The sequence below is a fragment of the Daphnia magna genome, linkage group LG9, assembly GCF_020631705.1.
Source record: "Daphnia magna isolate NIES linkage group LG9, ASM2063170v1.1, whole genome shotgun sequence".
NCBI lineage: Eukaryota > Metazoa > Arthropoda > Branchiopoda > Diplostraca > Daphniidae > Daphnia > Daphnia magna.
Window position 1 is genome coordinate 1,638,267 of NC_059190.1, and position 13,906 is coordinate 1,652,172.

At 39.7% G+C, this 13,906-nt stretch overlaps 1 pseudogene; it reads right to left on the reverse strand.

The window, feature by feature from the left end:
- Positions 1-4,152: 4,152 nt before the first annotated feature.
- On the reverse strand, positions 4,153-5,025 carry LOC123475925 (annotated as a pseudogene).
- Positions 5,026-13,906: the final 8,881 nt, after the last annotated feature.

The following is a 13,906-nucleotide window of genomic DNA, read 5'->3' on the forward strand; positions in this document are numbered from 1 at the left end:
AGTTGGTGCGCTAACAGAACTGTTTTCGTTAATTTTTAAACGGCTAGTCTAAAGAGAAAACCAATCACTAAATCGAAATCAGCGTTCAATTTCGATTATACCGTCTGATTTTTGGAGAATTTCAAGAGATGTCATTTTTGGCCGATTTTGACAAAAGTGGAAAGGCTATACCCTTCCCACTTTTTCATTTTTGGCCAAATTTCAAATTTGGCTTAAAATACATGATTTAGATTCAGAATTGAATGAAAATCACGGAAATCAGGTTTATTTTTCTATTGGTCTTATAGTTTTTTCATTTACATGTTAAAACCATAAATGAAGTTGGTGCGCTAACAGAACTGTTTTCGTTAATTTTTTAAACGGCTAGTCTAAAGAGAAAACCAATCACTAAATCGAAATCAGCGTTCAATTTCGATTATACCGTCTTTTTGGAGAATTTCAAGAGATGTCATTTTTGGCCGTTTTTTGAAAAAAGGGGGAGGGCCAAACCCTTCCCACTTTTTCATTTTTGGCCAAATTTCAAATTTGGCTTAAAATACATGATTTAGATTCAGAATTGAATGAAAATCACGGAAATCAGGTTTATTTTTCTATTGGTCTTATAGTTTTTCATTTACATGTTAAAAACCATAAATGAAGTTGGTGCGCTAACAGAACTGTTTTCGTTAATTTTTTAAACGGCTAGTCTAAAGAGAAAACCAATCACTAAATCGAAATCAGCGTTCAATTTCGATTATACCGTCTGATTTTTGGAGAATTTCAAGAGATGTCATTTTTTTTGGATTTTGACAAAAAGGTGGAAAGGCTATACCTTTCCCACTTTTTTTTTGGCCCAAATTTCAAATTTGTTTAAAATACATGATTTAGATTCAGAATTGAATGAAAATCACGGAAATCAGGTTTATTTTTCTATTGGTCTTATAGTTTTTCATTTAACATGTTAAAAACCATAAATGAAGTTGGTGCGCTAACAGAACTGTTTTCGTTAATTTTTTAAACGGCTAGTCTAAAGAGAAAACCAATCACTAAATCGAAATCAGCGTTCAATTTCGATTATACCGTCTGATTTTTGGAGAATTTCAAGAGATGTCATTTTTGGCCGATTTTGACAAAAGTGGAAAGGCTATACCCTTCCCACTTTTTTCATTTTTGGCCAAATTTCAAATTTGGCTTAAAATACATGATTTAGATTCAGAATTTGAATGAAAATCACGGAAATCAGGTTTATTTTTCTATTGGTCTTATAGTTTTCATTTTACATGTTAAAACCATAAATGAAGTTGGTGCGCTAACAGAACTGTTTTCGTTAATTTTTAAACGGCTAGTCTAAAGAGAAAACCAATCACTAAATCGAAATCAGCGTTCAATTTCGATTATACCGTCTGATTTTGGAGAATTTCAAGAGATGTCATTTTTGGCCGGATTTTGACAAAAGTGGAAAGGCTATACCCTTCCCACTTTTTTCATTTTTGGCCAAATTTCAAATTGTATTAAAATACATGATTTAGATTCAGAATTGAATGAAAATCACGGAAATCAGGTTTATTTTTCTATTGGTCTTATAGTTTTCATTTACATGTTAAAAACCATAAATGAAGTTGGTGCGCTAACAGAACTGTTTTCGTTAATTTTTTTAAACGGCTAGTCTAAAGAGAAAACCAATCACTAAATCGAAATCAGCGTTCAATTTCGATTATGCCGTCTGATTTTTGGAGAATTTCAAGAGATGTCATTTTTGGCCGATTTTGACAAAAGTGGAAAGGCTATACCCTTCCCACTTTTTCCTTTTTGGCCAAATTTCAAATTTGGCTTAAAATACATGATTTAGATTCAGAATTGAATGAAAATCACGGAAATCAGGTTTATTTTTCTATTGGTCTTATAGTTTTTCATTTAAATGTTAAAACCATAAATGAAGTTGGTGCGCTAACAGAACTGTTTTCGTTAATTTTTTAAACGGCTAGTCTAAAGAGAAAACCAATCACTAAATCGAAATCAGCGTTCAATTTCGATTATGCCGTCTGATTTTTGGAGAATTTCAAGAGATGTCATTTTTGGCCGATTTTGACAAAAGTGGAAAGGCTATACCCTTCCCACTTTTTTCATTTTTGGCCAAATTTCAAATTGGCTTAAAATACATGATTTAGATTCAGAATTGAATGAAAATCACGGAAATCAGGTTTATTTTTCTATTGGTCTTATAGTTTTTCATTTACATGTTAAAAACCATAAATGAAGTTGGTGCGCTAACAGAACTGTTTTCGTTAATTTTTTAAACGGCTAGTCTAAAGAGAAAACCAATGACTAAATCGAAATCAGCGTTCAATTTCGATTATGCCGTCTGATTTTGGAGAATTTCAAGAGATGTCATTTTTGGCCGATTTTGACAAAAGTGGAAAGGCTATACCCTTCCCACTTTTTCATTTTTGGCCAAATTTCAAATTTGGCTTAAAATACATGATTTAGATTCAGAATTGAATGAAAATCACGGAAATCAGGTTTATTTTTCTATTGGTCTTATAGTTTTTCATTTACATGTTAAAAACCATAAATGAAGTTGGTGCGCTAACAGAACTGTTTTCGTTAATTTTTAAACGGCTAGTCTAAAGAGAAAACCAATCACTAAATCGAAATCAGCGTTCAATTTCGATTATGCCGTCTGATTTTGGAGAATTTCAAGAGATGTCATTTTTGGCCGATTTTGACAAAAGTGGAAAGGCTATACCCTTCCCACTTTTTCATTTTTGGCCAAATTTCAAATTGGGATTAAAATACATGATTTAGATTCAGAATTGAATGAAAATCACGGAAATCAGGTTTATTTTTCTATTGGTCTTATAGTTTTTCATTTACATGTTAAAAACCATAAATGAAGTTGGTGCGCTAACAGAACTGTTTTCGTTAATTTTTTAAACGGCTAGTCTAAAGAGAAAACCAATCACTAAATCGAAATCAGCGTTCAATTTCGATTATGCCGTCTGATTTTTGGAGAATTTCCAGAGATGTCATTTTTGGCCGATTTTGACAAAAGTGGAAAAGGCTATACCCTTCCCACTTTTTCATTTTTGGCCAAATTTCAAATTTGGCTTAAAATACATGATTTAGATTCAGAATTGAATGAAAATCACGGAAATCAGGTTTATTTTTCTATTGGTCTCATAGTTTTTCATTTACATGTTAAAAACCATAAATGAAGTTGGTGCGCTAACACAAAAGTGGAAGGGCTATAGAGCAGTAAACATCCTGCGTTGCGCTGTTTTCCATAAATGCAAATCTCATTTGGTTGTGTCAAGTTGGGCTGCAGCGTCTTATGGAGAAACCATCTTCTTCACGTTAAAAATTAAGTTTTCATAACTATAATTTAGTTTCCCCCTTTTCTTCCAAGCAGTGGGTACCCTATTCATCTTTTCATTTCCCAATATTTTTTTCTAGCTCCAGTTATATCTACTTTATTTTTATTTTATTTTTTTTTTTGTAAGTTGCTCGTCTCTTTTAGCCGAAGAATTTCGTTTGCTGCCAGAAATTTGCTGCTACAAGGGGATGAACAACAAACCATTCACAAACAATAGCTAAATAAAAATAAACCAGATAGAACTAGGACTAGAAAAAATTTGAAAAGAAAAAATGAATAGGTACCCTCTGCTAGGAAGAAAAGGGAAAATCTTTAATTATATTTATGAAAACTTCATTTTTTTAACATGAAGCAGTTGGTTTCTCCACAAGACGGCTTTGAGCCTGCAGCAGACCTGAACTCCTGGACACAAATGAGATTTCCGCATTTTGGAGAACGTGCAACGTAGGATGTTTTACTGCTCTATTTAAAGAAATGAAGTTTGTAATTTTTCGTTGACACTTCTTCCGAAGTGTTGTCTCAACTAACTGTAAGGGAGGCAACAGAAACAGGACTTTGTAATTTATTTAAATATGATTTTATTACTTTTTAAAATGAACCGAATTTGTGAACAATAGATATTACCTTATAAGTCCTGCGACGATGATCAAGAATGGTGAAATAAAAATGAAAGTACATATCATGACAATGCAACAAATTTACAAACCGAATCGACGTGTAATCGACGTTTGAGCCATTGCATCCCGGACTAATCACATAGCCTGCCCACATAACAGGATATTCTCGCGTCCAATAATCTGCTATAAATCTGACCACTAAAATACGGCACCACGGGGAACGTTTTCGCCAGTGACGTTGAAGACCGACGAAGACGAAATTGCCATTTGATTAAACCCAAAGCATCCGTGATGGGATCGCACATCGGCAAAATACTTCTGCTGACGGTCTGCCAGTGATAGAAAGCCAGAAAATTTATTATGCCACCACCTGCAAAAGAACAAAAGGTAACATACGAGAATTTTTGCACACAAAACGATTTAATCAACGATTTCGCGCAGCAATGTAAGCTGGACTGAATTCGCAACTCACCCGGTGTGAACTACCAATGAAGTCAACGGAACCTGTTGATTTCAAGGAATGTCGAAGTAGCAGTACGACATAAATATAATCAAAAGACACAAGTATCCTCACCTGGGAACCAAAACCTCGGGTACACTTTAGGTGACATAGAAGAATAAAGCTAAGCCACAAATCAGGTACATGATACCAATCTGGCTACAAACCAAATCCTGCGAGCAAAAAAAAAAAAAAAATTTAGTTGACAGACGTTAGAATAATAACGAATGACGTCAAAAACGTACAAACACATTTGGGGTACTTAATCCACCATTCTGCCAAATCCAGTGAAGGCACGGAAGGAATCCGGAATAACTTCCACGAAACAAGAAGATCAAGCTTGAGTGAGGCTGTACTCGATCCGTAAGAAATTTTGGTGTTGTTTGGAGGATATGACCAAGGCCACTCACTAACAGAGTTCCACTTACGGTGATGTAAGATTGTTCGAATCTCTTGTGAATAATTGCAAAAAGAAGAAAAAGTTTGATTTTAAAGCTAGAATCTCAGAAATGGATGCGTTAATTATAATTGATTCTTACGTTGCAGCATCGCTTCATCTTTAAACGATGGGCACAGGTTTAGCACCGTTGTTATACCGGATGCAAAACTTTCGTCCACACCAACTTTCGTTTTCTCTTTTCTCTTCACACACATAAACTGGATCTTACTTCCAGCTGGAGCTGATATTGTCTAAGGACGCCGTGTAGTGACTTTGACCTACTTAACTTTCTCTTTCGATTTCATTCACCCACCATGGCAACATATTTCAGCGAGTGTGCATTTTTGAATGGAGGAACCTGATAGTCCATTAACTTTGGGGTTGTTATAGTACATTACATCAGTTGCTTCGTTTTTGTTTTTTTGCATATAGGGGCTTTTTATGACCCCCAACAGACAAAGAAAAGGCCTGGATAAACAAAATAAAGCGACACCAGCGTTGGGAGTAATGTCCTAAGTTCCCTTGATAATTCGGACTATAGTTCGTACCAGCCCTCAAATCGGTATCATGGAAATGCAATAACTGCAGCTGTAGTCCTCGGTAGACAGACCTATGGGGGATAGGGATATAAAACAGATCAAACAATCCTAAGAGTTCCTTATGTTCTGGGTACCAGAAGGCGTAACGAATCCCGGTGGTGTAAATAGTCAAGAGGCTGAAGGAGATGCCACATAAGTCGTAGGAGAGCCAGCAGCGGTAAAATCTTTCGCTTCATAGCAAAAAGTGAGTGATAGCCCGTCGACATAGCCATGCAACCCTACGAGAAATAAAAAATAATTAGTTGCTAGAAACAACAAACAACAATAAAAAAATCAGATATGGATCCCACGAACCTGGAAACAAAAAACAATCAAGAGGCTGATGGCGCTAGTTCTGCCATGAAAAAAAATTGCTGTTGGGACTAGCTGAAGGACTTCATCCACAAAGGAAGTAGGCGAAAGAGATCCATCTGAGCAAGTGAGTCTGGCGGCTGAGTTTTTGTTTAATTCGTTCATCAAAAGAGGCTAAAACGACAAAGAAAACGAAAAGGACATTTTGAACAGATTGTTGTGCAATTCCTACTCCTATCGTCTTATTGCTGTGCGACTGGAAAATTTTTACGATACAACCAACCGGTTAAGAAAGTTTTTAGTTTGTCAATTCAAATTGCTGTCCGCCTGGTTACCGTTTTCTGTAGTTGATCACAATCTTTCTAGGAATTTCCAGGGTATATATAGAACGTTCACAAATCTGGTCAGGGTACTCTGACCAGACTGTCTACCTTTATCTGGGGAGCTTGCATAGACTCACACACTTGTAGAGGCAAATTACATTGAGGTTAATGCGTGACACGTTCTTACTTTAATTAGAGTGTGGTTTTCTTGTTTTGGTTTTCAGTTTCTGAATAATTTCTTGTGGCATCAAATGTGCTGTAGTTGTCACAGCTGTTCAATTTGGCCTAGCATAAACTCTCAAAGAAAGCGTGAAAGTTTTTACCCAAGTTGGTCATGATATGCGTTCAATGTAGAGAATGTCCTAGAAAATAAAAATAAAGAAACAAACGGGCGGATTTCAAAAGAAAAATCATAATACTGCCATGTGGGAGTGGAAAAAAAAGGGAAAGTTGTTCGTTGACCAAAATGATCTGTATTTGAAAGAAAAAACATGAAATACCCATGTACTCCCGCCTGTCATCGGGACTTTTCATGTTTAGGCGATTGATGCGTCTTGACCTGTGAAATAAGAATCGATACTTTTGTTTTGCAAAAACAAGCTGACAATCGAAGTTACTTTTTCGAATTTTTTTTTGTTTTTTGTTCTACTGTTTGATTTTGTTTTACTCTTTTGATGTACAAAAAACATGTAAAAACAAAAATTAGTGCGATAGCCCTTCGTAGATGAACAGGTTTGATCTGAAAAACAGTGTTGAGCTTTGTGAAAATTGACCACAACCGGGTTGCGGAATGGCTACAGTCGTTGGGAGATGGTGTTCCGACGATCGAAGTATTTGATTCCGACTCAGCAAGCGCACCTGGGTCGACACGCTGCTGCTCCCGCTGCTGCTGGGTCGAAGACGCGAGAACGTTTCGCTGGAGCAACACTTGATCCGACTGTTGTTGTCTCGGTACGCACCCTGACGTCTTCCGTAAATGACGGGGAGAAATGGAACGGCTACGCTTCCGCCACCGTAGCCCACGACATCCGTGAAAGGATCGCTACCACTTCTTTCCGAGTGCGGCGGCATTGTGTCAGACGTTTCGAATCAGACAAAATACCCTGAGAAACCGCAAAGGAGCAAAGGGGAACCGAGAATAAGGCGGGAAAGATGTTTCTGAGGACGATAGGACCACTTTCAGTCCTGTTCAGCGAACGGCACGTATCTCCACCTCACCAGACCCCGGCCAATGACTGGCTCGACTCGCCGGGGGCGGAGCGTGTTGCACACCAACTAAATGTACTCTCTCAATCCTGCATGGTGGCGCTCTTCTCCGCGGGCGTTGGTCGTTTTCATTCTGAGGGCAGCTGCGGCCTCTTTTCCTTTTCATCGTGGTTGTATGGCAGCCCAAACCGAGGTTGCAACAGGAATCTAGCCGACCCCGATTAGGATCGTTTGAATCTTGACCCATGGCATTTAAAATAAAATGTTTAATACTATTCTCGGGAGAGACGATGTGGCCTCCAAATTCCGTCACAGACATACAAAGGTAAATACCCTATTAAGACAGTGCCATTTTGATTTCTTTATGATAAAGAAAACACTAAAATGTTTACCTTGAAAAGAGAAAAGGGAGAGGGTGTGACGACTAGAGTTTCTCACTTTCTATCGTGCATAATTACCACTAATATGAAATAGGCCTGAGTTCAGTTCGGTTTCGGATCGGCAGCGCCGCATCATGTAATAGACATTTCCATACATCATTCATACGCTTTCACTGGAGCCTTCCGGGCTTTCAAAAATAAAATAATTTCGAGCCCGACTGAATAAGGTAGAATTATTTAGGTGAGTCGACAAGAAACAATGACGAATGAACTGGGCGACCAAGGCGCTTAACCGTATGGTTGGTGGATCGAAGAGCGTCGATCGATTCTGATTTAGGATTCGTATGGCAGAAGTTAAAGTCGCGACTTTTGATCGTGACCGTGATTTAGCTTTTTTGGTCGGCAGAGCGAGACAGTCAACAACGGGTTTGGGGTTAGACAGTCTGCTTCTGAAATCTGAATTACAGTTTTTTTTTTATTGGCGTTGCTTTCGGCGAAAATGAGAGAATCTCAATGCCATTTAAACTGGACATCGGCTAAATTTTTGGCATTTTTTATTATTTGCAAATAAAAAAGGCACGATACAACATTTTCGGATTCGTAACAGGGAAACATTTAAAGGAAGCAATACGACAAGAACCGATTTCCTGGATGCTATAGCAACCAGTTTTACCATTTTGGGAAAAAGGATCAGTGCCTTGAACTATTTCCTCCACGGTGCAAAAAATAAAAAAACATTGAGCGACACGCATTTGGGTAAAAGGAAAAGAGCCGCACGGAAGACGGCATATTTGATTTTAATTGGGCTTTTCAAAATGAAAACAGTCCTGGAAATGATCGGATTGTGGAATATTCCCATCAATCAGCATGCGCACGGATAAGCGGACACCCGAAAAATTAGCAACTATTTTAAAAGCATCCGAACATTCGCGAAGCAAAAATTTGGCCGGGTCTGACCGTCTATCCAGCCCTTCCGTCGGTAACACAGAGGAACATTTAATATAGATTTCAATGTGCTGACGAAAATATCAATTCTGAACTCACCAAAGTGAAGTGCAGAAACCATTTACCTCTGAAATCGCCCTTCCTAGCTCGCGTTTCCTTATTTCGATCTTTCTAGACTGCGGTGACGGCCCTGTGCCGCAGACACAGCATATAACTTTTCCATTGGCTTTCTAAAAGAAAAGAAAGAAATAAATAAACAAACAAACAAAAAAAATAAAATGGTATTAAAATAAAATAAGAAAAAGGAGAGTAACTGAAAAATTAGTTTGGAAACGAAATTAATCACTAGAAAGAAGTTTCATCATGAGAAAATAGGCCGATGAAAATATCTGTCGGTTGGGAAGATATGTTGCTCCGTCGAGACGTCGGATTTAATTTATGGCGACCAAGTAACGTCCATCGAGACTTTCGCTTTCGATCTTCTTATTGTTTTGATCCATCGAACGATATTCGTGACGTATTTCATACGACCTCGCCAACAAAGTCTCCTAGTATTCAAATCCTTCATTTTGTCCAAGTTCAACAGTTACAATCAGAGGCTAAAAGTTTTAACGCCAATATTTCTCCCGCCAAAATGGCAGTAATTAAAATTTCTCTTACCTTGACTGGAAGGTACATTGCACGTGTTCCAGACGTCGTTAAGGTCCCGATACCCTTTTTAGTTGTTCTCAACGACTTTAGGATGGCCTGCGAGGTTTTTCGAAACACCTATTTTTAAATTTCAAAAAAAAAGAGCGCGAATCCCTGGCTCTCTAAAGCTCATGTCTCCTGGTATGCCACGAAATAGTTGTTTTTACGTGCGGTCAATTTAGCAAGTTGCAATCTCAAAATTTTTCAAGCTTCTACAGTACGACTTATTTATATTCGCGCATTCGTGCCAAATCATATTTAAGGCGATTGAACTTTTCCATCGTAAGCCTGCAGTGTCTCTTTCTTGATTTCGAAACCTTACTTAGCAATACAGCGTCATTTTTCGGTACTGTCGGGAAATCGCTTTCAAAACCGTTCAATCGCATCCACTTTCACCAGCGGCAATATTAGGAAGGCCGTTTGTTGTTTAAATGCCTGATTACAATAAAAAATATTAATTCGTAATGCGTTCCAGAGCAGGCTTTTTTTTCTCTTTCAATCATAAATAGCGCAAAAAATATCTCTTGTCCAGTATGCTTGAACAGGCAAGATTACAACCCATTTTACAAGCGATGGTGATTTTATGACAACGACTCATTGAATGCTTATAGCCCTTGGAAACTGGAACTATTTCTGACCTTAGAAAGGACATTCTGCGAAAAAAATGTAGTGCTCAAGCAATTTATGTAAATCGAAAAGGCAACAACTCCACCCTTGTACTCCGATCTCCAATAGCAAATAAATTCAAGATTCAAAATTTTTTCATAAAGCATTGTCCAAAGATCTTGACTCCTACATATTTTCACCAGTTTCATTTCTACTCAGATTCAGTCACATTTGATCATATCGAGGTGTGTCACGGGATTTTGCCTTTTTTTTTTTTCCTGAATTTTAAATTATACAAAGCCAGCCACATCGGAGCTTAAAGGGGGAGAAAAAGATTTGATATTCCCCGATACGCCCATTACTTAATCGCGTTTGAAGAAATAGAACAAAGGGACAGGCCTGTAAAAATCAAAAACAGCAAGTTAAATGGGTCAAAATGCTTCAAAACGCGTTATTGAATGCCATCTTTAGGGAGCCAGATTGCACGCTCGATGATTTTGCTTAAAAGATTCGTGACAATGTTCAAAGTGAAAAAAAAAAAAACAAATTGGAACCAGGCAAAGGCAACGCCTTGCTTGGGTCAATATCGCCGTTGGAATTTTTTTCCTCACTGCCTGGATTACTTTTAGATTATCCTCCCAGACGGCCTAATAGGGGAGTTTCTCCTTGTCATTGCAGTATTTTTCTTGTTTTATTTTTACTCAACCCTTCACTTGGTGTTAAAAACATAGGTGAAAAAAAAATGAATTGAGTGCAAAACGAGCAAATGGGAAAGGGAGTATGGGAGAAGTGGTCTAGCAGCCGGTTTTCATATAACACGGGATTGGATATGATCCTGTCTTTTCAACGGAAATTGTAAGGCAAAGGAGAAAAGGAATTGGAATCGCTGCATTATGGGACCATGCAATAGAAGAAAATAAAAGGTCATGAGAAAAATAAAATGGAAAAACAAGGTAGAAAACCAAACAGCGCCTACACGATGCATATCCCCTATCCGTTTATGAAATTGAACGACATCAAACAAAAAATATTCTGGTATGGAGAAGCATAAGAGAAGTCAGTGAGAGGATCGGGAGAGAGAAAGTTAATGTAATAAGCGCGAAGAGAGGGGGACAATAATAACACACCAAACAAAACTACATTCATAATCTGCTCGGCAGTAATCCTAATGATATCGTCAACTCTGTTATTTATATCAAAAATGAAAAACGAGAGATAATAGAGAAACAGAGGTGCAAAGAGGGCAAATCAACTTGGAAAGGCAGTAAGGTTAAAAACATTGCTGTCACAAGATGATTCACAAAATTCGATCTGACAAAGAAAACGCTTCCTACCTTTTGTGCACGTTTTGCTTGCAAAATCGAATACAATCAAGAGAATGCTAAAGAAAAACAAGAGGGAAGGGTCGGAAGACGGAAAACTGGCAAACTTCAGGATAAGGGAAAGGGGGGAGGTCTATATGGGTTTTTTTCCCAACATATGCGCGATTGGTCATATCCGAGAGGCCTTTCGGAGTTCCATCTACGTAAGTACCTCCAGCACGTTGTTTCGCCTTCTAGGTGCGTTCCAAAATACTATAATGAAAAGGGAAAAAGAACCGACCATTCTACTCTGTAGACACTAGCGCAATTCTTCAGATGAATTCATTTTCATCTTCGAAAAGTTTAAGTTTTCTTGTTTTTTGGCTCTTTAGCAACGCTTTATGCTTTGTTGTGTATGCTTTAATCTAAACTCAAAGAACTGTATCTTAATTCTAATAGATTAATAATTCAAACAAAAATTCAGATAGCTGTGCTCATCAATAGGTCAGATTACAAAGGAAAATGAAAATTTAAAAAAGGGAAAAAAAATAAAAATAAAATATATATACATGACAAATATCTTCTAGATTCCATTGCTCACATTTTGTCGACTCTTTCCTTCCAGATACAATGAATATCCTAACTGTTATTTTTGTTGCTGTTGTTTGTTAAAGGTCATCTCTTTTACTTTTTTTTGTATCATTGTTCTACTGACTACTATAGCAGATGTGTTTTATTGCTGGCCCCATTTCAACCAAACCTAAAATTAAAGAGAAATGTCACACTTGTTTAAAAACCACAAAGAAAAGAAAAGAAAAAAAAGTGAAATCACAAAACAGAAAGCTACTATGCTAGCATCAGGAGAGTTGCTGATCGCTCCACAATAGAGTTGCGCCAACTCTCATCATGCTGAGCCAGGTCCAACTCACATTCCACACGCTGTCAACTCTCCGGTGCTGTCTTCCAGGTCCGCCTGCAAACACGGTCCCATCGGTCCGCCAGGCATGCCTGGTGAGGCATACCATCTATAAAAGCGGCTCCATGGTGTTGGTGATACGTATTCGAATTGGGCCCTCCGGTTCATTCCGACCCCGACTGTGCTGAAAACTGCATATCCAGAGATTCATTTCCATCCGACATGCCCCATCTGCAAAGCGGCAGGTGTGATGATGTTGATGGTAGACATGCCCGCTTGCCGCTGCAACATGAGCGCCTCCGTCGTCATTTGAGCTGGGTGCAGATGACACAGCAACGATGAAGTCCGAAAGTGCCATCCAATCATTGGGACTGAGTGCTGGGGTAAAGGGATGATTCATAGCGGATGGAGGTGCCATGGGTCCTGCGCTACTGCAGGCATCAAGATTCAGCCAGCGGTGTGATATCCCCACAAACCGAGGTCAGCTGGCAAAAACCGACACCACCAGCTCCGCGAGTATCCAGGGAGTCCGATTTAGTCATGGCTCGCTCGGCAACACCAGGCCTCAATAATTTGCGTAAGCGATCGTCCTGCATGAAACGATGTTGAGAGTGTTGAGCGTTGTTGGTGTTGCGGAGGGCCACCAGAAGCCCTGTACGCATCATGGTTCTGTCCTCCCGAATTACCGTCTACATGACAGGTAAAATGTCACACACACACACACACAAAAAGAATTGTTCAAAAATGAATTGTAAATTAAATTCTACACATTTTATCGACAATCCCCACCCGTTTGGGTGGATGGAGGTGGACCAGACATCCTGGTTAATACCCAGGTCTGGGGTATCTCATCATGCGATGAAGGCCGTTGCGAAAGCGCAACGGTGGGTACTGATAGGTGGAGGGTAGTCCGTCCTGAAAGTCTGGCTTGGCATGTGCTGATGTTGTTTCATATCACCACCGTTGGCTGGAACTGAGGCTTAGCCAGACGGAGGGAAGAGATCTGATTGCCAACGCCGTACATTCTGGGGCTGCAGGCGCCCGCTGCCGTGGTCCACTGCCACCTCCCCTCTGGTTGCGAAATCCGGAGCGGTTGGGATTGAGTTTCGCCGACGCCGAGAACGAGGCTGATAATGAAGAGTTGTTATACCTCGGGGTCCGCCCATCTCGGAGCTGGGAATGATGGTGCTGTCGTATATTGTCTACTTCCTCCACCGCCCATCGGTCCTGTTGGCCTGTGATTCCGTGAAATTGGGCATTGGGCAACCTGTCGAACTGAGACTGCTGCTGCGAAGGACTTCGCCACCGACCTTGTCACGTTGCAGGACGATCTGCACGGTGGCCGATGGACCACCTGGAGCCAGCGAAGCACAGCAGGCATACCGCGCGAATCTGGCGGACCGCCCGACTGCTGATTTGACTGTACGTTCTGAGTTCCGGACAGACCCAAAGGTTGAATCGGAGTCGGGTTAAACAAGGAGGTGTCCTGTCCGGTGGCGGTGGTGTTAGCGGGTGCGATTTGCTGCCGACTTCGAGCTCGAATAGACACGAGCCGGAATCGGCGGTGCCCGGAGCGCTGGATGCCAATGAAGTCGGCAAAGTCCATCGATGACATTTCTACCGTGGATTATTAGAGCGCCGGCCCGCCGTAGCCAGGTGCTTGCTGCATCCACAACATGAAGAGATGGTCCGGCTGTCCGCCTGGTGGCCGGTTAGGAGTTAGACAAGGACGTGGGAGTCTT